Source organism: Eschrichtius robustus, chromosome 2 (genome assembly GCF_028021215.1).
Source record: "Eschrichtius robustus isolate mEscRob2 chromosome 2, mEscRob2.pri, whole genome shotgun sequence".
Taxonomy (NCBI): Eukaryota; Metazoa; Chordata; class Mammalia; order Artiodactyla; family Eschrichtiidae; genus Eschrichtius; species Eschrichtius robustus.
The window spans coordinates 85273766-85300759 of record NC_090825.1 but is presented as its reverse complement, the minus strand read 5'-3'; positions in this window follow the sequence as shown (position 1 = coordinate 85300759).

The following is a 26994-nucleotide window of genomic DNA, read 5'->3' as shown; positions in this document are numbered from 1 at the left end:
GGAGAGCTGGATTTGACATGAACACAAGACATGTCTTCCCTCAGTGTTTGCTGGCAGCTATCACCTTGGTAGGAGGTGGGGCTGGAGATGCAGGGGCTAGGTCGGGAGCCAGGTGTGAGGTGGGGCTTCACCTCTGCCCAATGGCCATCATCACCCTGTCAGGAGCAGTGTCAAGTCCCAAACTGCTGGAGCAGAAGCCTTGAGAGTCCAGTCTGAACTGACTCAGTTCTCTTTAAATGTGTGCTCTTCCTTATCCCAGTACCAGGACCCTCAGCCCCAGAGGGGAGCAGTGCTGGAGCAAGAGTGGGTGGTGTGGGTATTCACTGAGGGTCAGCACATAGGGTGTGGCAATCTGGCCACTGTCAGAGAGCCGGTCTGCTTCTGATATACTGTGCAATCACCAGTAATGTCTTCCCCTTCCAGAATCAAAATTATTTAAAATATTTGGTTTACTGCATTCTCATATTTTTGCATTTATTATTAAAACTATTAAATAGAGCCCAATTTGCATCAACTTGCTTCATATTTTTTTAAGGCTCCATGTTGCTTTTTTACAATTTTTGACTTTATCTTTAACAATAGAGATTATGGTGCTTTTGGCTTTATTCTGTCCAGTATCTGGAAGAGCACAGAGCTCTTTTTAATCATGTTAGTGCAATGTTTCTCAAATGACTGGCTCTTCCTTAAAAATCATATTTAGATATGAGACTTTTAAGCTTCAGTTGTTTTGAGAGTTGTCATATTTTCCTCTGATTATAACAGCAGTCAGATCCCATTTCCTTCTTTCTTCTATTAGGTGAACAGAAAAAAAATATATGTATATATATTTTGCCTAGTTCTGCACCTCTCCCTCCCACTGCTAGTTTCTTGCAAAAAAAAAATATTTATTTGGCACTTAATCTAGCCGAGCACTGCATTTGGCACTGGGGATGTATAGTTCAAAAAAGACACAATTGCCATATTTAAGGTGCTTTACCTAAGCAGAGAGAGGTTAAGATTGATATGCTCCTCTTATTACTTTAAGGGCTAGACATTTCTGTGAATATATCAGAAATGAATGTGTGAAAATTTATTTCCACTACCAGCTTCTTGCACAATTTCCCCACTTGTCTTATATTATAACTTCGCTTCCATCTAATCATAAACAAATTTCGAGAGAGGGAGATAAACTGTACTTTCTGTAAATTCTTCTAGCATCCTTGGATGAAATCTTTTGTGGATTAAATATTGCTTCATACTTTATGAATATTCAATTAAAATAGTTACTTTCAGTTTGACTATGGAAGAGCTTTGAATTCATTGGAATATGTGGGTTTGAAAAATGTGAGGGTTATTATTAGTGAAATTTTTACAAGGACATTCTTATTTAATTCCAGATTTTGAATTAAAAGCACTTTCAGAATCACCATTAAGAAAAGTTATGTTGCATTTATTGAGCATAGGTTGTTTTAGATATATCAGCTCATTTTTTCCCTACATCAACCATGGAGTGAGAAGACATTTTACTGTAAAGTGTTGCTTTTCCAAGTTTACTGTGCAGAGGAATCACCTGGGGATCTGTTTAAAATGCGGATTCTGGATCAATAGGGGTCTGAGGTCTAGACAGCTTTTCTGCATAGCTAACAGGCTTCCCAGTTATGCTGATTTTGTTTCTCCAGGGACCATACTTTGAAGAGCAAAGCTGTAAATAAACCCATTAAACACAGAGTCTGGAAATGTAAACTTTAGCCTCACCTCTCATTGTTCAGTTGATGACCTAAAGCAAATTACTTTACCTCTGGGCTAAGTCTTTTCATTAATAAAGAAAAGATATTTGAGTTTTATTATTTTTCATAATCAAGAAGCTACTGATCACTGAGGTAGAGATATTTCTCAAATTCACATGAGTAGTGACTACTCTTGTTTTCTGACTTTAGGTGTTCTAATGGCAAGTTGAAGCTTTCACTTTATCATACAAGCAACGGAACCTGAACCCATTTATATAGAGAATCATAGCTGAAAATAAGAGAAATCTTTCAGAGCTAGTTTACAAGATACGTTGAGAAATTTTAGTAAATTGGATGATTATTACTTTAATGGATTTTATATTTTTCATGCTATACCAATAGTTTTCTATTTTATTCATTTCCACTATTCATTACTTTTATACCATAGCCCTTTTTTTCTACTTTTAAACAACCCTTGACCAAGTGATAGCAGCACCTTTAAGCAAAGCTATTCTTCACAGCAGTCTTACATAAATGCCAGCTGTGATTTCATTTATACTGAATCACTGTAATTCCTGAAACAATTTATGAAGTCGTTTATGCAACCCTGATTTCAACTTATATTCTCATGAAATCAAGGTATGTGGAGACCATACTCATCTGTATTTTTCTATGGTTCATTTTTGTAACTAAGGTTTGGCTTGTAGATGTAAATTTATTGGCATGCCTTCATTGACTAGTAGAAGCATCCTTCTAAAGCAAGTGTGGAGAAAAATCTAAATATGCTTACATGCAGGTGTATTGTGTACCTCACTGGCAGTGTTGTAGTTACTGCCTCTTCCAGTCTACACGATAGTGTTTGGGCATGGATAAACAGGTGCACATGGGCATAGGACCAAGTCTACCCCCAAACACAAGTGACCAGTGTGTTTCTGCATATTTAGGCCAACTGGTAGTTTTTTATTGACTGCAGATGGTTACTGACTATGCAATAAAAAGCTTCCAGTTGACTGATTACATTCTTAAATAACCCTAAAGTTTCTTTTGCTCATGGCTGGGAGCTCCAATTGGTACTCAAATGTAAAAGGATAAATTTGAGCCCACATGAAGGCCTTACAACCCAGATGTGCCCTTGAAGCCAATAGAGATTTCAAGCCTCATTTACAGCCTCAGGCTCGTCTTGATATTTTAAGAACCCAAAGAAATGAGCCAGTTTCAACTCTACTCATCTTTCCCTGAGGTCTTCCCAGGTTTATAAATATGTGCTTCCTGGGGCCCAGCTGAAAGCACTGAAGGAGACCCAGAGTCAAAATATATATGTAAATTATTTCATGTTTGGAACATTTCTTATAATAGTCCTGGCTGCGAAGGTGCTTCAAAAAATGCAGCAAATGTGTTTTTAGGTGTCAACAATGTTTACTAAGCAAATGGATGTGGGGGGCCACACAGATATACACACATGCACACCTGCACACAAGTAATGTATGTTTTACCCTCCATTGTTCTATACTCATGATGAGAGTCCATATGAATAAATATAGAGTGAGGAAGAATGTGATTGGAACTATAAGAATGATATGGAAAAATGCTATTAAAAAATCTGAAAAAGAGTGGGCAATACTCTTCTTGCTGTGGGGATAGAGAGGGGAGTACAGGAAAAAGGTCCTGGCCTTTCCTCAGGTATAATTTTTGATAGCAAACTTGGAACACTGTGGAACAGGTTAGTAATGTAAAATGACCACTATATCTGGGAATACATGATTTGGTTTCCAGGTCAAATTTGCCAGTATATGATCAGATAAGATGTTGGCTGATTCATTCCCCTACCCACGTTGGGCAGCTATATCTTCATGTGTAAAATGAAGAGCTTGGATTTCATGATCTCTGAACTTCCTAGTATCCCCTAAAATTCTGTAACAATTTTAAAAGCACTTGAGAGGAATTGTAAGCATTGTTACTCCCCTTCTTCTCAAACCTCCACTTTCTGTGCACAATCCCTAGTTTACGTTTGTAGCATTTTATCATTAATTGACAGATACGTATTATTTATTTTATGTACTCCCCAGCCGCTAGAATGTAAGTTGCATAAGAACAGGACTTTGATTACTGTTACATCCTCAATGTCTGGCATGTAGTACACATTCAATAAATATTTCTTTAATGAATGATTGAATGAATCAGTAAACATCTTCCAATGCAATGATTTTTTTAAAAAATAAAATAAAATAATATATATGTAAAAGCTAACAGCCTCATTCTGTTTTATCCTGAAACACTTTTTCAAAAGTAAAAAACCTGTTATTATATATTGATAATTTGAATTGTATCTAGTTAAAAGGAATACATACTTTAGAGTCCAAAAAGTCAAATAATAATTCAGTGTGCAGCAGACAATACATATGGCCTTTTCAATGCTGCAACTCCTATCTTCTTGATATGTTGACAGAATGAGGTTGATAGGGAGCAAAATGATCATTCATATTAAAATAAGTCCGGGAATTCCCTGGTGGTCTAGTGGTTAGGATTTGGCACTTTCACTGACAGGGCCTGGGTTCAATCCCTGGCTGGGGAACTGAGATCCTGCAAGATGCATGGTGAGTCCAAAATAAAAAAATAAAATAAAATAAAATAATCCTTGTTTTCAAGTAACACGCTGGAGTAGATTTTTTTTTTTCTCAGCTTGCTAGAGATAGACTATATGGTTAAAGCAATAAATGTCTTTGTAATGATAAAATCATAATGTTATAAGATAAAATGTTTAGTAGTGGGATAGTGAAAAAAAGCCTAAAAGTGCTATAAAACATTAAACAATTTTTTAATTGAAGAAAAAAGTGTTGTAGTCTACTGATATTTTACAGAATGAATTCTAGATTAAGGAATAGTGGTCAGGAATGTTTAAAGACCTAGAAATATCAATACCTGTAAATGGATTAAGTGACAAAGAACATAAAAACAAAGATCTGATATCAAAAGAGTAATGTTAGAACATTAACTATAAAGTACTACATGTAAAATAATAAAGTACACTGAATATAAAGCAAGTTTTAAAATAGAAATTAAAATATACTCTCTGATAGGCTTTTAGAAATTATTATATTTTTATTTATATCTTCTAGAAAGAGTAAAAAAATAATATATCAAAAAACCTTTAAAAATTAATTTAAAACTTTTTAGCTAAAGTCCTTTTGACATATAAATTTTTTTCACCGAATTTGAATTAGTGTTTTATAGTGGGCTTAAGTTGTTATTACATGTATTGAGATTAGCTAATGAAATTAGCTAGTGAAATTCTTGACATCTTGCTTAATCAGATACTAATTAATATCATATGCTAAATTCCTAACCACAGCAAGCATATAAATATAATGACAGATATCATTGTCTTCAAAATACAGCTTTCTAAGATATAAAATCTTTCAGATAATATAATACATAACAAAAGGGGAAATTAAGACCCATTAGACATATGGTATGCCTGAGTCAGAACAGAATTATGTTAAATATCCAGAAGCAGAGCCATAAAAAGAAATACATTTGTTTAAAGAAAATCAATATCTTAGTGACTGATGGAATGTACAGGTAAACTTGATTTTCTAGCAGTTACTTCTAACAAAATATGGGACAGAATATGTAATATATGAAATCGTTTTAATTTACTTTCTGTCTAATACACCAATTATCATCATGTACCTTAGGCACTGAATTTCTAAATGTTCTATATATATACATATATTAATTGCATTTATGTTAACTCGGTGTGGCAGTTTCTAACATAGCCCCCTCTGCTCTCCACTTCCTGTTACTAACAGTCTTGGGGTGTGGGATTTCTGACTTGCTTCTAGCTAATACAATACTGCAAAGCTGATAGGATGTCACTCCATCATTACTTTACATAAGCAAGTCACCTTAGTGGGGAGACCCACATGGCAAGGAACTAAAGGCTGCCTCCAGCCAACAGCCAGCAAGGAACTAAAGCCCTCACTCTAACAGCCAATGAAGAATTGAATTCTGAAAACCACATAAACTTGGAAATAGATCCTCCCCTAGCTGTTAGCCCTGAATCCTTAGTTGCATTCTTGTCAGAGAGTCTGAAGCAGAAGACCCAGCTGAGCTGTGTCCGGACAGAAGCAGAACCACAGAAACTGTGAAATAACAAATATGTGTTGTCTTAAGCTGCTGAATTTGTGGTAATTTGTTATGCAGCATTAGAAAACTAACACATAGACTGTTAATGATGATTTACTTAAAATGAAGTATCAATGATGACTTTATTTCACAAATGTTAGAATAAGATAGCACTAGAAATGCTAAAGATTTCATAATATTGCTATTTTCTTTCATTTTACTTAATTTAGGTTTATTGACATATAACTTACATACAAAAAAATCTACCTTTTTTTAGATGTACAGATTGATGAGTTTTGACTAGTATGGACAGTTGAGTAACCACAAAATATTTGAGATAAAAATAAGTTGGGGATGATGGAAATATTTTATAATACCTGGCTATTTTCATTGTTAGTACAGTTCTTTATCCTAAGTGAAATCAGAACCTCTGCTTTATTTCTATCTCTGTATTCAATAATTAGGAAAATATATAAAAAACAAATAAGTAGTGCAATGTAGTAAAAATTTAGTTTAATAAGGGGCATTGTAAACTTTCCTAAATTTGACAAATTCACTTAAAATTAGCCTGAAGTCTTGGGTCTTTGGAGACAATACATTTCAAGATACCACCTAGAAAACAAAACACCACCCAAAGTAGGGCAGTGTTAAAAAGTGAAGTTGAACTAAAACCATTTATGTAGACAAGCTATATCCCTTCCCATAACCCACAGAAACACACACATAGACACAGACACAAAACTATGCACATTTCTATAAAATAATAAAGTTGATATTCATTTGTAGAATCTGTCATTAATACATGAGCCATAAAGACTCTTGCACTGAGGAGGCAAAATGCTTTTGCTATACTGAAACAGATGTATCTGCTGTGTAGTGATTAAAAAAAAAAAAAAAAAAAAGATTTGTTAGAAATCCGTTGTGATTACTATCTGGACTTCCTGAACACATTTGTTTGCTCCCTTACAAGGATATGTTTTGTTTGTTTTTTGTTGTTGTTTGAGTTTTTCCCTCCAGGTAAAAAAGAAATGCCAGATTATATATGTATTGGATGTATGAATTTTTCCCTTCAGATGTTTGAGCATGATTTTGTTGAATTATATCTGTAAGCAGAATTGTGGTTTTGTAATAAAGAATTTGCTGCTCCTAGGGCAAATTTGGGCTCTGAACTTTTATTATGCAATATTGGGGGATCTGTATAATAGTATACTTGGTCAGTCAAGCAAGTGTGTTTGTAAGTTCCATGACCAGTTACCAATATATGAAATTTAATGTGTCACTCTAATAAAAGAATTTACAATAAATTGAGAAAAGTATTTTTTAAAATAGGGGCAAATATTTGAATAATTATGGAGAGAACCAATATAGAAATGGCTCGTAACTATTATGCTATACAGTTGACTGAATTGAGCAAAAAGATGCAAAGGGATGCATCTTTTTGTTCAATTCAGTCAACTGCATTGCTCTCAAACTACAGGAATCTCATACTAAATGCAACTCAATCTTTTTTGCCTTGAAAGAACGTGAGCTTGAATTACCTGCTTTGTGATTGCATTCTATGATTTCTGAGAGTACAAGTGATGCCAAAATCACTGAGTAGACTTCTGTAAATTTCAACTTTATCAGAAGGAAGCAGAGTAGATTACACTGGAAAATATACAGAAGCAAGAATAAGGGAAGCGGTGGTATTGTAAAATTTAGAGAAGAATTTCATAGATATAGTGCTGTTTTGGCTTCAGTTTATTCTTGCAGTATGCATGTCATCAGCTTCTACAACTAGTTTATCTTAGGTATAGAAATCTGAAAGAATTATAAAGCATCCATTTATGTGAAAAACCTTAAAAAAAAAAAAAAAGCATGGCTCTTATCTACCCATCAATGTTTATTGAGCTTTATCATTGAAAATGAGGATGTACTTAGCATGTGTTGTCTGGGAAGTAGTGAATTAGAACAGAGAAAAATGACTATAAAATGACTATTTTACCATTGAAGTAAAATATTCTATTTCTTTTCTTTAAAATTTTTTTTCTTTCCTTTGAAGAAAGGGAATCATGACAGTGAACAAAAAAATTATCAATACTTTTTAAGCACATTAAAAAGCTGCTTAAAACAATTTGTAATAGCAAATGTTTTATAACCATAGTTTCCTTTTATTTTCCTGAATAAGAAACATCAACGGTAATAATAGTGATAGCTAAGTAATGACAAAAATAACTAACATTTATTGTCCTAGATGTTGTGTGAAGTAACTTTTAATCCTTATTAGGTGCATTTTTATTTCCATTTTGTGGATGAGGAATCTGAAGTACAGAGAGGTTATATAACTGGCCAATGATTCTACGGGCAGTAATCACAGTAATTGTGACCAGAGGGATTCAAGAGCAAGCAGACTAGCTCCAGAGCCAATACCCTTAATCTTGATAACATTTGAATGATTATACAAATAATTACTCCAAAATAACTCAACGGGGCTACTAGTTTATTTTACAAAGTATTTTTTATATAGAAAAACATACTGCCTAGTAAGCTTCTTACAACTTAGGCTTCAATCTTCATGAGTCAACTAAATTGATTAAAATGTCAGTGTTACACTTGATTAAATATCTACACTCCTCTAAATTTAACCTCTAACTTTATCAAAGAACATTCACATTTTCTTAATAAGGCATATCACTTTTTAATAATTGTTTCTATCTTGAGGCTATAAAATTATTATGGCTTTTATGGCTTTATTAAAACCTGTGATTAGGAAAGCCAAAGTATTTTGAAACATCCCATTTGTATTATTAGCAAAACTCACTAAAACATAAGATGGCATTTATGTCTGGTTAAACAAATTGACGATGAAACTATAGAATACTGACCAGTCCTCTTCTCGAGTCCTTACAATGCTGTGTTGAGGGTCTGAGTGCCAAAATGTTAAACCAGGCAACTGACAATTTAAAATTATATGCTGATTCCCTTTGTGAATATTTGCAGCTTCAACTGCCAATTTTAATTTACTCCACTGAGCAATTCTCCCATTAAAAACTCAATAATTGTTAGACCACTGCAATAAAACCTTCAAACATTTCGCCTCCAAACACAATATTTGTTTCAAATAAACTTTTGGTACAGAAGCCATATTAATTTATGTGCTATAAAATGTTAGGCAAGTAATTAGAATCCTTTTTTAACTCCCTGTGAACTTCCAATAGCATAAACAAAGAGGAAAAACAACAATTAATTAAACAGATGTAAGATGAGGCTGCTATATATTGAATTTATATAAAACATGCATATGTATGTATTTAATTTGCCAAAGAAAAGGCATTTTGTTGACCCAGACTTCATTAACTTGTGTGCGTACGTATGTAGACATGTATATATACATATATACTTTCATACACATACAAGTTTATGTAGTCTGGGTCAACAAAATGCCTTTTCTTTGGTAAATTTACCAAAATATAGGATATGACAAAAAATAACCAAAAGATGTATATTCTGGCTACAATAATACTGCCATGTCATGTAATTTTCATTTCCTTGCAAGAAGGTTACAGCAATGTATCACAGTCCAAAAAGAAAGAATAGTAACTCAGTCCATTTCCCTCACTCCCATTTTCAGCCAACTCTTTCGTGGAAAGAGGTGAATGTTCTTATATATAACTAGGATTCAACTTTTCTAATTTTTTTATTGGCTTTCCTGCAGGTTTTAGAATACATTCTTGGTGAATAAGATACTAACTTGTATATTTACAAGAGCAGTGTTAATTACATATTGAATTGAAACTTAGTGATACATGATTGAGATAAAAAAAAAAAAAAAAGTCATCTTCCTCTAGGCTTGTTTCAGTTTCCAAATCATGTCTTCCATCACTGGTTGATTTTTCAAATTTTCTAGTATACCAGTTTTTTTTAAATGTCCTCTATATTTCCATCTTTTTTCCTACAGGATTATATTGAATTACTTCTATTTGTTAGTTTTGTGCTTTTCTTTTTTTTTTTTTTTTTTTTTTTTTTCCATTTTTCTTTTTTATATCAGTGATGGAAATATTTGAAGAAAAATTTCTCTGAATCACCCTTTTGGTTTGAGTATATTAGAAAATGATTGAAAATATCAGTAACAAAGAAGTCAAATAACTTATACACTTAATAATTTTCCATTTAAGTGTATTGTTAGTCACTTCTGCAGGCTTTCCCATTGTCCCTTTCATTCTCCTTTGGGAATTTTCTTAACCCTGATTCTTTTTCCTATTGAGTGGGAGGAAAATCACAGACTATAGATTCACTACAAATAGAGATTTTTGATTTGAGAGTTTTCTTCCTTATACTCATGCATGGTGCTTTCCTTATATCCATAATAACACATTTGCCCAGTCTCAACCTGCCCACCATTTATTGTCTGTGATAATATTCTAAAAGGACCTTAAAAATTCTTTGAGATGATTTGAGAGTATTGGCTTATTATTATGAAGTTTTACATATCAACTTGAGTATTATATTATACTCTTCCCTCATCTTTGCTATCATTGGCAAATAGATCCTAGAGCTTTTCTCAAGTTTTCTGACCTATTCGATCAAAATTTATATTAATACTGCAATCACCTCCATAGGGCAGGAGTTCAGAACGTCAGGTATAAGCTCCTCTTTGTGATATACATTTTTACCATTTCCTAGTAATATTTGCTAAAGGAATTTTTTTTCTGCCTGTCATTAATTCAACTGCATCTACCACCATTAAAATCCTACCACCAAGGAATTCACATAAAAGGAAACTATTATGTATCAATATAGACAAGTTTCTTTTTCCTTGACAGATTAAGTGAGGCCTTCATGTGTGTGAAAAGAGTAAACACCATTTAATTAAATGAAGCAGTTATAAAGCATAGGGACATATGAAGTGAAGTGAAGGAAAATAAAAGTAATCTATTAATGTCTCCAAAACCAGTGGTGTAAGGTAAATTTTAGACTTGAAAATATTTGTATGCCTCATACATGTTATGCTGTGCTCCATGCATATTATTACACATGTGAATTATTTAAAAGATTTATAATGTATCTCATGAATTTTGCAGGCCAAATTTCAGTTAAATTCAATGTGATATCAGCAGAAATGATCAGCTATATGTAACAAATAATTTTTGAAGTCTGTGGAGAAGGCAAAATATATGAATACATATACAGAGAGAGATTTACATTTTTAATCAACTGAAATTAGAATAGTTCTAGTGCATACCTATACTTTTATTATTGTCTCCAAATTACTAAAGCACCAACTGATCTTGCTTTTTTGCTATTGACTTCATTTTTCATTACACATCAGCTGATGCTCTAGTCTGCCGTCAAATGGAACAGATTACTTCTGATACACAGATAAGGTATAGAGTGGTGCTTCAGCTTGAGATAATCCACAAACAAAACATCTGTCTTCTTTAACTGTTAGGCTCAACACTCCATAAATTAACTTACTTACAGTTCTACGGCAGCAGTCACTTCCTAAACGTAGTCTACAAACTCCTCCATATCTTCACAATCCTTCACAAACTCTGCATTTGTTCCCAACCAAAGCCAGCATAACCTTTTCAAAACAAAGATAATGTCCATCTCATGCTTCAGTACCTTCCAATTGTTCCTACGTAAGATTCATGATATCTGTCTGTCTTCTTTTTCTTTATTGATATTCCGGTTAGATCTTCTCACGTAAATGATTACTTCATCACCTAAAGATAAAGTCTGCCTTACTACACTTTAGTTGGTATCAACCTCGGTGAATTCAAAGCTCCATGTAGACAAATATAGCTATATCCTAGACAGTTGAGTTCTTTGATCTTCAGATTCTTCAGTTTCCAAGGCCTTATCTGAATATTAGCATCACTGACAACTGTTCTAGTCTGATATATTAAACTCGAACATCTTATTATCTAAGTAAAATATGCATGTAAGTCTCATTCTTTGTTTCCATTGTACCCTACTTACTAACCTCATTAAATGTCATTCATTTTTGAGGCCCTTAAATTTCTCCTAATATGTCAATCAACACCATGTTTAAAAAAAATAGTTTGTGACTGTTTATTAAGAGGCAAGTTCAAGTCACTTATATGTTGTTATTTCTGATATATTTGGACATTTTCTATGTCATTTTGTGTTTTCTTTGTATACCATTTTAGTTCTTTTTTTCCCCCCCCAATCTTGCTTTCCTGTGGATGCATCAGGTTTTCTTCATTATTCTTCTTTTTAAAAACACTGTATTTTGAATTTTATTTGTTCCTTATAAATTACTAACATGCATACTATGACAAATTGAAAGTTAATCAACACACTTATCTTCTGAACAATACAGGAACCATAAAATGATTTATCTGAGACCTTCTCATTTGGTGTTTAGTATTATTTTTTGTATAGTATGTTGTTTCTGACCTGACTAATTTTTAAATTCTCTGAAATTTTTCATCAAATGAGTAATATAGTAGCTAATATATTTACTAATTCCTTAATTTACCATTTATTTTCCTTGTATATGACTTCTTCCTTTTGTTTTCTGTGAAATTCATTATAGTATTTTTTTCTTTATGAAATTCTGAATGTAATCTAAAAGCTCTTTATGTTCTTCTTATTTTTGCATGATAATCTAGGGGGACATAGAAGTCTAGTGACAGCTCGATATTCCCTCAGCTATTTGAACTTGTTAATCACTTGTCTTCAGTCATCTATTCTTATTAATGAGAAGTATTGTCAGTCTAATGAGATAGTGAAGTGCTTTTGATTGTCTCTAAATTTAATGTTCTGCATTCTCTCTATGATGTATATAGGTAAGGATTAGATTTTTATAATGTTTGAAGATTGGCATACAGTCAGTGTATGGATTCAGTATTCTCTCTGAACCTAGAAAACACTCGATATTATCTTACAATATTGCTTACACTTCCTTTCCGCCCCCCCCCCCCGGATTTTCTCAGTATATCCTTAGCATTTTTAACATCTCTTCCGTATTTTCCACCTTTCAAGATTACTGTACTATATTGCATGGGTTATTACTGCAAATCTTTTATATAATTCTATATATTTTAAAAGCTATTTAAAAATTTAATTACCATATTTTTAATTTTAGAAGTTATACTGAGTTATTTTTCAAATATTTTTATACTATCTATGAATGAATAAATAGCGTTTATCATTCTATGCCTTTAAATGTTTTCGGTCATTTTTTATAGTACTTTTATAATCTCCTTTAGTTTCCTGTTATTTATTTTCTGGTACTGCTAAATCTCCTGTTTATAGCAATTGACTCTCCCTCATGGTAGTTTATTTCCTTATGAGGTGGCTTGTTAAAATTTTGACTCATCTTTGAGGAGCGGTACTTTTTGTACCCACCCCTGTAGAGAGTTCCGTATGACTTGGTTCTAAAAACATTTCCTTCAAAATCATTTTGCCACTCTGGCTTATATTATTCTAAGATAGCAACTGAATGTGGACGTGTTGCAGGTCATTATCTTATTTTGGTGTTGGTTTCTACTCCCAAGTTGCAATGCAATTCTAGATCTCACATCCATGTGTGACAGAGACTCTGATTTCCTATTTCTCATGACTAAGTCTCCTCCCATGACTTCAAGTGTGGATCAAATGGTCTCAGTTTTCTAGTCTTTGAGCAAAGCAGGCCTTGTTCTAGCTGCCTGCTTCTACAAAGCCTAATGCTATATCTTCTCTTCCAGGTAGCATTTAAAACCCTACTCTGCAGGTTTCTAATCATATCTCCATAGACCACAAAAGTTTAACACATACATATGATTCTGTTTTTTTGTTTCACTTGGTTTCCAGCATCAATGGTTTCTTTTACCTCTTTAAAATGTGATTTTATTTGTTTTTATGTTTTACGTCATGTTGACTGGTATTTTTCTTATACTAAAATTGGCTACTAGAAATTACAACTGGAAACAAATATGCAATCATTATTTTGTGTTATAAAAAAGGAATGAAGCAGTTATTTAGACTGGCATCTTTCCCGGAATGGATGTCTACTAATGCACTCTACTGACTGATCTATCCCAGGGGGCTTATTATTTGAACTTGGAAAAAAGAATATTGTTGAAAAAAAGAATTTAGATATGGGGATGCCACGGAACAGCCAGCATTACACTTGCTTAGGATGTTAAGGATAAAGGAAATGTCTGACGGGTCAAGTGGACCCTGTGAAGAGAGTCCATTTTGAAATCACTTAAGATTCACCACTTGGGAGGCTGGCTGCTGAGCAAAGATGCTGTGGTGTAGGTAGCTGTGGAACTGGAGAGACCACGCTGGATTACATTCCTTACCTTGGGAAATTGTGCAGAGGGTCCTTTCCCTGCAGGGTTCCCTCAAGTATTCACACATTTCATCCATTTGATAAACAACTTTCTGTTCCCTGTCTCACAGAGAACACACATACTCTGTCTTAAGCAAAGGAGAAACAGAAGCAAACAAAGGTCTACAATGGTGGATAAATACATAAGCATGAGGTACTTGCCTCTCAGATCTACTCCTCCTCCCCACATGAACTCGCCAGAGGAGTGGAAGCCAGAAAAAGAAAAGGAGGAGGGGGAAGTGGAAGAGTTGGAGGGGGAGAGGAAGAGTTGGAGGGGGAAGAGGAAGAGTTGGAGGGGGAGTCATTTCAGGAAAAGAATACAGTCTACATTTTCTCCCCTAGTCCCTCCTGCTAAAGTCTACCCAGTGCTGATGGGAGGGAGCAAAGCTAATATTAAGTGAACATGGAGTAGATTCTTTAATTTGACTAGGCTTTTACATACTTGAACATGAACACAACGTAATGGAAACTGTACAGAATGTAGTTAAGGGAAGGAAAAAGGAGATTCAAGGAAGCGTGATAGAAGGCAATGATTGGAGAAAAAATTAAAATCAATTCATTTTGATGAATTGTGCCATAAAGTAGTTACGTATTTTTTTTTTTTTTTTTTAAGAGAGTGAGGCTTGTCTTTGTCAGCTCAGCTCTCCTTATTGATGGCATGTCATTTATTTTATAAATGAAATCGTCTTCAGTGTGGTGAGAAAAGCATTTTGCAGATTTTTCTAGTCAAAATGTTGATTTATGTTAAGGATTACATTCTTGAAACTCATTGGAAGTTAAAAATACTGAACTTTTAAAGGAAAGCAAATGTATGATTAAGCATTTATTACCAGGAGTCAGTGAGTGTTCTTAAGCTATAAGAACTGCCCTCAGACACATGGGGTGCTCTGCCAGCTTGACCAGTAAGCTCACATTTTCACACTGAGATGGCTCCTCATCCACCCTATTCTTTTCTTCCAGTAGACCTTAGCATTGGGCCATTTGTCTTTCTAACTGCCTCATGCCAATGTTCTGCCTGATTTCTATCCACAAATCTCTATTTTTTTCTTTTCAGCTTTCTCCAGATACGAGCACATGAATTTATTTTTTTAAAAATGTTTATTGTGGAATGTAATAGTAGGACCTATGTAGAGAGACAGAAATTAACAAAAGTGACAATAAGAAAATTATAGACACTGCTAAACATATGAGAAATGTAGCTTATTAAAATGAAAATAATGTTGTATTAGATTAAGAACATGTGATTTGTATCCTCATTTCCTATTACTAATGTGCTGTGGAAGAACCTAAATTTAAATCTTAGCTCCATATTTTCTAGTTAGAAGTAGCATTAGACAAATCACCATACTTTTGAATCATACATTGATTTGTAGTGCAGAGTAAAATATATCCTTGTGTGGTGGGGGAGGGGAGGGAGAAGAGTGGGGAGGGATTAGGGAGGGGAGTATGCAGTGTGTATTTAGATATATAGGTAGGTATTTAGATGGTGCTTTTAGTGTAGGGCATGTGATAGGCAGATGTACAATAAAGGATAGTTTGTTTTCTACCAACACTTCTTGAGTGTCGACGCCTCCCTTTGAGTCAAGAAGCAAGAAATTCAGAAAAGCAACACAAAAAATAGGGCAGGTTTTTGGCAACAAGGTGAGCTCTTTTGGAGCCACATATCCTCTAGTAGACAAAATAAACAGGCAAGCAAGAAAACTAATTTTCTTGGAATAATAGGTTATGAAAATTTTCCCTCTTCATGGAAGAGATAGACCAGCACTGGAACTACAATCCCAAGTGATAAACATTCAAGCCAGATATGAAAATATGTTTTCTCAATATACTACTCTAGATTTTTCCATAATGGGACCAGAAGGATTATCACTTGTATATTAAAGGTCCTCATGATCTTTCTCAACACATTCAACCAATGTTTATTAAGTACTTACTGTGTACAATGATTTAAATTGTTCCTGAACTGTCTAGACATCATGTCCTGAGCATTCACTATTTACTATTGTATCTGTTTCTTCCCTTGAGTTTTTTTTTTTTTTTTTTTTAAATACGGGCTGGTTTTCTTTTTTATTTTTTTAACGTGATGATCCATTTATTTATTTATGGCTGTGTTGGGTCTTCGTTTCTGTGCGAGGGCTTTCTCCAGTTACAGCAAGTGGGGGCCACTCTTCATTGCGGTGCGCGGGCCTCTCACTATCGCGGCCTCTCTTGTTGCGGAGCACAAGCTCCAGACGCTCAGGCTCAGTAACTGCGGCTCACGGGCCTCGTTGCTCCGTGGCACGTGGGATCTTCCCAGACCAGGGCTCGAACCCGTGTCCCCTGCATCGGCAGGGAGACTCTCAACCACTGCGCCACCAGGGAAGCCCCCCTTGAGTATTTTTATCTGAATGTATTTTTCAACCTGATTTTACATGTCTTCCTTAGTTATATAACCTTGAGCTTTATCATCATAAGTCACGGCAGGGCCTCGTCTCAATAGTCACAATATTATCATGGGCTATAGATTTATTTATGCTGGATATGACAACTTCAAATGTCTCTGCTCAACCTCACTGATATTTTTCCTATTGCTTTTTTTAAGTTTCACAAATTGTTAACCTTCATGCACATTTTTTCTTACCAATTTGAATAACATGTATAAAATTTTTGCAGAGTAAAAATGACTAACTTGCAGGGTAGAATGGAGTCTAATCCAAAATCAAATTAAGCTTTTATAACCTCCTAACCAATAGTTCCTCCCTTTCTCCCAGATGCTATTTTGTCATCTGTTACTCGGTAGTTCTCACTGACCCAAGGAAGCTCTTCCAAGACTTTCACTTCAGATGAACTATTTAGCAAAAAGAGCCTGAAAATTTTTTTCACATGGAGAATTATTTCCTCACGATACTGAATCATTCGAGGGCAGAGACTCTCAAGGATAGACATGGATATTAAGGGAACAGATAGATAGATGATTTAAAGGATGACAGAATCTTCTAATCTGCATAGAAATTAACAAGGCCATGGTAACTAAGGAATATTTGCTTTTATCAAATACTGGAGGATTTAGATTACATACCTAGGACTTTGTACACCTAGATCACTTCCATTTTGATTATAGCACTCTACCCCCTAAATCATTCCAATTAATTCACACCCAGGGCCTGACATTTTCATCATCTATGGGTTTAGATCTTTAGAAAATTATTGTTGAAATGTAACCATGTTAATTAGGAGGGAATTTAAATTATTGATAATATCTTAGACACTAGCATATTATTAAGATTATTTAAATTACAGGTCAAACTGCAGTAATGTGTTCTTAAAATTGGAAATTAAAGTTTAAAAGTTGTGATATTGACACACACTGGTGAGATAAATAACTTGATTTGGGAAGGTATGGAAATGATGAGAATGGGATTTACCCAGGTTGTACTTTGGAATGGTACCTCATTGAGGGGCAAGTCCTATATTCCTGGAGGTGGAGGGGAGTAAGGGAAATGGTGTCGGGTCTTAAGGAGATGTGCCAAAACAAGGAAAGAGAGGCAGGAATCAAAAATTAATATAATTTAATTTATGTATTTTTTTCTAGGTCCTGTACCTGGTCCGGGCCTCTTTCTTTATTGTTACTATTTTAAACTAGCTCAGGATCCACTGGATTTGATCAGATCTTCTTCCTTTCTTGGTCTATCTTGTATTTACTCTTGTCTCCATTATCTGCGGTCATGAAGCTTAGAGCTTTGATTTCTGAAAGCTCTCCATGTCCCTTGGTCTCTCTTTGTCTCTACTTCCTCTTCTATGTCTCTGTCTCTCTGTCTTGTATCTCTCTCCCTGTATCTCTCTCTCTCTCTCTTTCTCCACACACACACACACACACACACGCACACGCACACAGAGTACAAAGTACAGGTGAATCTAATGCCGTAGGGTTACTAAGAATGGGCACTTTTGATATCTCAAGCCTGAAAAGAGTTAGGAGACAGCAATGGTTATTTGTGCCTAAAGAGAGGGAGCTGAGTCAGGACCGCCCTTTAGATAAAAGTGGACAGTTTGTAGTAACCTTTCACAGAAGTAGTCAAGGGAATGATTACTTGGATCTTACTTTCCTATCTAACTCTCATTTCCTGCCTGCGTTCCCCATTGACTAGTCCCCATCCCCCAGAAATGATAGAGCAACAGACCCCAGTGATATAGCTCATAGAGTCACAAAGCAGTTAGAGGATCTTAGAAGGAGATCTAGAGGAGCAAATGGAAGGTATTGGGTACAATGTAAATTTACTTGAATGAATGAGTATCGTCAGCAGCTTTTTCACAGTATTCAGACAATTTATTGACCACATTCAAAATAAAATTATGATAGGCTTACCTTTTATTATAATTATTCAGCATATTTGTTCATCATATTTGTTCACAAATATGCATTACTGGGCAAGAATATCCTGAGTATATATTCAGTGATAAACTGATAAACCTCACACGGTGGAGGAAAATAATACCACGCAAAAAAAATAGCCTTTTCATTGCTTCAAAGACACTTCTGGGAATTCTTCAGAAGAAATTATACAAAGTTATCTAGCTAATCCAAGAGATCAGATGATCAAAAGAGCAGAACACCTAAATTATCTCCTTGTTCAAACTATGTTAAATATTTTAATAGCATGTTAAATGAAAAAAAAAAATTAGAGAATGTGAAATAAATATTTAATTTTACACAAAAGATAACTTTATATCTTCATCCTTATTCTGTTTCCCATCAGGTGCTGCGCTCTAAGTAAATTAGCCATAAGTCAAAGATTAAAAGTAAAACAACCAAATAAACAACTTGATTTAAACTTCATTTTTTTTCTAGTATTATATGTGATAAGTTTCCAAGATTCATGTTCACTTAAAGTTTAGACTATATATTTCTCTAGTGTCAAGAGAAGCAAATTCATAGATTTTAATTATTATACTATGACTATGTAAGTTATTAACATTTGAAGATGAGTGAAAGTATACAATGCGAACACTATATACAATTTTTGAAACACTTCTTTCAACCTAAAATTATTCTAAAATAAAAAGCTAAAAATCAACAACTACCAGAACCAACTGCCTTAATACTGAATTACCTTTGTTTATATGTAAGTTAAAAGCACTATTTGCAAAAGTACAAATCTTCTGTCTAAAATACCTTCATTTTGGGAAAAAGTAAATAGAAAAGTAGCAGTTATAAATTCATTAAAAAAAAAGTCCTCTTGCAAGAGTATTTACTCTAAAAGCCTAGAAAAATGAGAACAAAAAAAAAAAAACTGAACTAACCACTTACAAATTTCAAAAATATTGCTGCATATTTGATATGAAGTTCTAGGGTTTAATTTTGCTAGTCTTTTGAAAAGAGAAATGTTCATGTCAGATTTTGAGATGGAATTTTTCTTGCATGAGATAAAACAATGGAATTATATTGAAAACCCTGTTTTAGGAAACAATTTTAATAATAACTGACCATGAAATATAATAAAGCAAAAACATCAATCTGGTTGTCCTTGACTTAAATGACTCCCATCAAAGAGTCATTTTTTTGACAGCAGAGTGAAAATATAAATTGTGTATTTATACCCACTATATTTTTTTAGAGTAAAAAATCCTTCATTTCATCCCTCTCCTTAACTCAGAACAATGAATCACTTAGAGAGTTATAGTGAAAAGAGCATGCTAATTCCAGTTCTTCTACTATTAACATTTTTAACCTGAAGCAGGTAGTTTAACAATTAAAAGACTGTGTCATTCTTTTAAAATTAAAGTAATAAGGTTAAAATTCATTATAGAATTATTGAGTAACTTAAAGGAAAAATATATGAAAGCTAGTTATAAAATAAAATATCAATACTAGTGTTAAAATTACTGCTTATACTTCTATAATGATTTGGAAGAATAACAGCAATAATATTTATGCCAACTAACATGATGCAGATGGAAAAACTTTATTGTTCCTTGAACTTGTGCCCTTCTGACAAGTTTCAGGATTAGCTTGGAGATGTGTAACCAATACATTTGTGAAATATTCACCTCAAAAGTCCAGGTAAAATTGACCTCAAAGTTTAGCTCCATGATCTGGCAAAGTCCAAAGCACTCTCCTCAGTATTTGCAAATTCCCAAGGGCATGTTTTCAAACTACTGTCTGCTCATGGTATCTGTGTTCTCACAGGCTAACTATCTTTTGCCTACATCCGCCTGGAAGCAAAATTTCCTTCTGCTGTTCTTTGGCATGCGACACACATACACACACTCCAATCACATCAAGTATTCTGATATAGAATAAAATGAATCTTTATAGATTACACTCATGATTCATACTGCACACAGCTGGTAACTTCCTCTCTTTTTCTACTCCCTCATATTCTTATTTTTGCCTAGATTCCTTTCTCTCAAGGGCCAACATATTTTTAGTTATGGTCAGACTCTTTGAAAACTCAGGGTTTTCATATTCAATATTACATATATATAAACATTTATATATATATATTACATTTATGTATAATAATTATATAAAGCAGTATATGTATATATACACACTTATGTATGCATATATATTTATGTATGCATACATATATACACACACACATGCAGTTTTTCTCCTTAGATGAATTATGGTTCCAGTGGTTGAGGTAAAATATCTTCTTGATATTATCATCCAAGTTTTGGTGGTGGGTTGGCCAACTGATGATTATTTAGCTCCATTGGAGAAGCCCAGATACCATCTTAAATTTAATTCAGGTATGAATTCTTTCAAAAGTACTTTATAAATTATCACTGGCTATAGTAGAATATCTTTTCTAATCTCATTTTGGGTATCAATTTTCTAAGTATCATAAAATGGTGAAGAGCTAGAAATATCAACAAAAAATTCTTTTTTATGAGTGGTGGAGGGTGATCTTTAGTTTTACTTGACTTTAAAATGCCATTGGGGCTTCTCTGGTGGCTCAGTGGTTGAGAATCTGCCTGCTAATGCAGGGGACATGGGTTCGAGCCCTGGTCGGGGAAGATCCCACATGCCGCGGAGCAACTAGGCCCATGAGCCACAACTACTGAGCCTGCGCGTCTGGAGCCTGTGCTCCGCAACAAGAGAGGCCGCGATAGTGAGAGGCCCGCGCACCGTGATGAAGAGTGGCCCCCGCTTGCCACAACTAGAGAAAGCCCTCGCACAGAAACGGAGACCCAACACAGCAAAAACATAAAAAATAAAATTAATTAATTAATTAAAATGAATAATAAAAAAATAAATAAATAAAATGCCATTTTTGTCATTCAAGTTTCAGATGTCTCCAACCCATTATAGTATTTTATATCCATATATTTTTGTCTGTGTGTTCAGCATTGTACCTTGTGGCTTTCAAGTCGAATTCAGTTAGGAAAGCAAAAGCCATGTAGGTATTCCAAAGAGGAAGCATTTTTTTAAATATCAAGAATAGAGTCTTCCTAAAGATGCCACCAGAAACCTACTAGAGCTAATCAATGAATTTGGTAAAGTTGCAGGATACAAAATTAATGCACAGAAATCTCTTGCATTCCTATACACTAATGATGAAAAATCTGAAAGAGAAATTAAGGAAACACTCCCATTTACCATCGAGACAAAAAAAAAAAAAAAATACCTAGGAATAAACCTACCTAGGGAGACAAAAGACCTGCATGCAGAAAACTATAAGACACTGATGAAAGAAATTAAAGATGATACCAACAGATGGAGAGATATACCATGTTCTTGGATTGGAAGAATCAATATTGTGAAAATGACTATACTACCCAAAGCAATCTACAGATTAAGTGCAATCCCTATCAAATTACCAATGGCATTTTTTACAGAACTAGAACAAAAAGTCTTAAAATTTGTATGGAGACACAAAAGACCCCGAATAGCCAAAGCAGTCTTGAGGGAAAAAAATGGAGTTGGAGGAATCAGACTCCCTGACTTCAGACTATACTATAAAGCTACAGTAATCAAGACAATATGGTACAGGCACAAAAACAGAAATATAGATCAATGGAACAAGATAGAAAGCCCAGAGATAAACCCACGCACTGATGGTCAACTAATCTATGACAAAGGAGGCAAGGATATACAATGGAGAAAAGACAGTCTCTTCAATAAGTGGTGCTGGGAAAACTGGACAGCTACATGTAAAAGAATGACATTAGAACACTCCTTAACACCATACACAAAAATAAACTCAAAATGGATTAGAGACCTTAATGTAAGACCAGACACTATAAAACTCTTAGAGGAAAACATAGGAAGAACACTCTTTGACATAAATCACAGCAAGATCTTTTTTGATCCACCTCCTAGAGTAATGGAAATAAAAACAAAACTAAACAAATGGGACCTAATGAAACTTAAAAGCTTTTGCACAGCAAAGGAAACCATAAACAAGACGAAAAGACAACTCTCAGAATGGGAGAAAATATTTGCAAATGAATCAACGGACAGAGGATTAATCTCCAAAATATATAAACAGCTCATTCAGCTCAATATCAAAGAAACAAACACCCCAATCCAAAAATGGGCAGAAGACCTAAATAGACATTTCTCCAAAGAAGACATACAGATGGCCGAGAAGCACATGAAAAGCTGCTCAACATCACTAATTATTAGAGAAATGCAAATCAAAACTACAGTGAGGAATCACCTCACACCAGTTAGAATGGGCATCATCAGAAAATCTACAAACAAATGCTGGAGAGGGTGTGGAGAAAAGGGAACCCTCTTGCACTGTTGGTGGGAATGTAAATTGATACAGCCACTATGGAGAACAGTATGGAGGTTCCTTAAAAAACTAAAAATAGAATTACCATATGATCCAGCAATCCCACTACTGGGCGTATACCCAGAGAAAACCATAATTCAAAAAGACACATGCACCCCAATGTTCATTGCAGCACTATTTACAGTAGCCAGGTCATGGAAGCAACCTAAATGCCCATCGACAGACGAATGGATAAAGAAGTTGTGGTATATATATACAATGGAATATTACTCAGCCATAAAAAGGAACGAAATTGGGTCATTTGTTGAGACATGGATGGATATAGAGACTGTCATACAGAGTGAAGTAAGTCAGAAAGAAAAACAAATATCGTATATTAACGCATATATGCAGAACCTAGAAAAATGGTACAGATGAACTGGTTTGCAGGGCAGAAATTGAGACACAGTTGTAGAGAACAAACGTATGGACACCAAGCAGGGAAAGCGGCAGAGGGGGTGGGGGTGGTGGTGTGATGAATTGGGCGATTGGGATTGACATGTATACACTGATGTGTATAAAATTGATGACTAATAAGAACCTGCTGTATAAAAAAAAAAAAAAAAAAGAATAGAGTCTTAAAACATATGGACATGGTTAGGAAAGTAAGTGTCAGGGAATCCACCGTTGAGTGTTCAAGAAATCAGGAAAGCAATATGTAGGTTCGTCAAGAAATTAAAAATAGAACTACCATATGATCCAACAATCTCACTTCTGGATATATATCCAAAAGAAACTAAACTATTATCTTGAAGAGATATCTTAACTCCCATATTCATTGCAGCATTATTCATAGTAGCCAAGTTATGGAATCTGTCTGTCAATGGATACACACACACACACACACACACACACACACACACACAATGGAATATAATTCTGCCTTGAAAAGGAAGGAAACCATGTTATTTACGATAACAAATGAAGCTGGAGGACATTGTGTTAGGTGGAATAAGTCAGACAGAATGACAAATACTGTATGGTATCATTTATATTTGGAATCTGAAAAAAAACCCGTCAAACTCATAGAAACAAAGTAGAATGGTGCTTGCCACAGAGTTGTGGGTGATGGAAAGAAGGAGAGGTTGGTAAAAGTGTTCAAGCAGCAGTTATAAGATGGGTAAGGTCTGAGGATCTAATGTATACCATTTGAGACTATGGTTGATAACACTGTATTGTATGACTGAAATTTGTTGCAAGAGAGTAGAACTTAAATGTCTCAACAAAAAGGAAAGAAGAACAAGTGAGGTGGTGAATGTTATTTAACTGGATGGGGAAAATCCTTTCACAATATATACATATATCAAATCATCACATAGAACACTTTAAATATATTACATTTTTTCAATTATACCTCAATAAAGCTGAATAAAAAAGAAATTTTGCAAAGTTAATAAGTGGTGGAGCTGGGTTTCAAACCTAGGTAGCCTGGATCCAGAATCTACACTTTAAACCACTAATCCTTACTGACAGAAACTGTTCTCTCAAATTACATCTTAATGGCTTTACAACTTATTATGCTTATAAAGTAAGGCCGTTAATTAAATTCCAGGCTGCCGCAGAAACATATAGCTTAGGGACATCCCTTCTTCTGTGGGTTCCAAACCAATGAAAGGATTGTTTGAGCTCCAACAGTTTGTAAGTATTGTGTCATGTGGAACTTATCTGAGTCAGCTCCCCAAATGCTTACATAAGCTGCTATAAGGGAGCAATTTAACAAACTTCATGAACACTGCAGAGACATTAAGCTCTTCTTGAGATTAAAAAAAATAGAATTCTTCAAATCCTTAATGACTACAAGGCATGTTTGACCCATGCTGACACAGGGTCCTCCCAAAAGTGATGTAAATATACCCTTTTCTTAATGCATGAATCTATTTAATATATATTTTGAACACTTAAAGCTACACAACACATATTAGACAAAAGCAATCAATATTTGAATCATCTAACAGATAAAGTGCAACAAAGGCAAAGGAGCCACACAGGTGTTTCAAGAAGAGAAAAACAGTAGGGAAGCTCACTGCACATTGAAACTAATGATATTTCAACAGCTGATTTTTAATTGTATATAATTCATTGATTGCTAGTTGGCATGGAGTTTCAAATGATCAGATTCTGGGGAAAATAATTATGTTATGAAAAGGTTTTGCTATTATAAACTAAATTTCATAATTGTGTTATTTTTTCTTGCCTCTGTTTTATTTTGGTAATGTTGCCAATTAACATAAGGAGTTATTTTCTTCTATTAGTAAAATCGATGCTTTGGTAGAGACATGCCAAATGTATATTTTAGAATGTTATAGCAGGTAGAGAAATAACCCTGTGATTCTTTGTTTCATTTTTTTTAATCTTTTATTATTATTCATACATTTGGCAAGTTTAAAGTACTGCCTTTTTATAGTTTCCCTTGTTTAAATTTCCAGTCATTAATGGAAATACTAAAACAAAATATGACGATTAAAAATAGTCCTTAAATAATTCCCGAGAGAGCTCCTAAGACTGACTTTATCTATTCCTTGCAGGCACAACCTTAACATGTCATAAGATGTGAACTCTATTTAGCTGACACTTTGGTGGTGTAAGTGTTTTTCACAAGTAATCAGCCCCTGAATAATCAAAGGTGTGTACCATCCATCAGCTTTAATGAAGCATTAAAATACTTTAATGGAACTTAGGGTAATTAGAAAGTCTCTTATGCAGTTCATCTACTGTCAAGAACATTTTCAGGATCTATAATAGTGGAGTGAGTTTTCCAACAAGGAATGGGCCCTTACTTTACTTCTGCAATCTCATTTGTAAAACTAGAATTGTTTTATGTGTTTCAAGGGGATGTTGGGTATAATTTATGATTAAACTTTTATAAAGTATTAACAGTTCCTTTGCTGAAATTATAAGTCTGTTCTCCTTAGGGACCGATCATAACAGAGAAAAGGAAAAATAATACAGTTTTTCAAAGATTCAAAATTATATTCGAAGGAATATAGTGACTCAGAGAAGATATTTTACCCTAGAGATTGATATTTATCTAATAATGCCCTAAAGACTATTGGGATAAGGTAAAATTTACTGTGAATTAACAGGTTATGTATAATAATTTAACAAAATTAAATTGTATAGTTGACATTCAACATTATTTTTGTAACTACATGAAAATCAACCACTTCTTCAACAATGAATATTAAGTCAGCTGAAAAGCAGGAGAATTATTACATGACTTATTGTTGATCCAGTTGTATTGACAGTATCTCAGCAATTGCTTTTCTACTGAATATCTAATATTTATTTCTCACTTATAGAACCTCTATTATATTTTGGGTGACAACATACGTACATAAAAAAACTAAATTTCCCAGCCTGGTTTGTCCCCAGTGAGATGATACAAGTTTGTGAAAATTATTCTGCTAGGACTATGCCCTTTTGCCCTTCTATCCTCTCCCATCTGAGGTTTGGAATTGGTAGTCTGGTAGTTAAGTTGAGTTGACCTCTGTGCTCCAAGATGGTGGAGCAGAGGGAGGGAAGGAGTCTAGGTCTCTGAATAAGCATGGAGCTTCTTACAAACCCAGGACTTCTCACCTCAAGTTATTTTATGTGAGAGAGAAATAAATATCTGTCTTGTTTAAGCAATTTTATAATTCTACTGAATACAAATTATGAAATAATATGACTTAAGAAAGTTAAATATGTGGTAAACAACAATTTTAACAAAGGAAAGACATAATATTTAAATGGTAAAATAAGTAAATTAATAATTTAAAATAATAATACATTTAAAAATAAAAATGACAAAATAACAAAAAATAACATAATCTTAAACGCAACATGACACACTGAAAAATAATTTAAGTGTGTGTTCTGGATAACAAAATCCTGGGTTTTAAACCCAGTTCCACCACTTATTAGCTGTTCAAACTTGGGCAGTTTATTTTACCCTGTACTTCAATTTCTTAACTTGTAAAATGAGGATAAACACTGCCAATTCAATTACATACATATAAAATCCTTAGAAAACCGTATGGTCCTTAGTAAGCATCCAATGATAAGTTTCATTTATAGAATGAAGTTAAATTGCAAA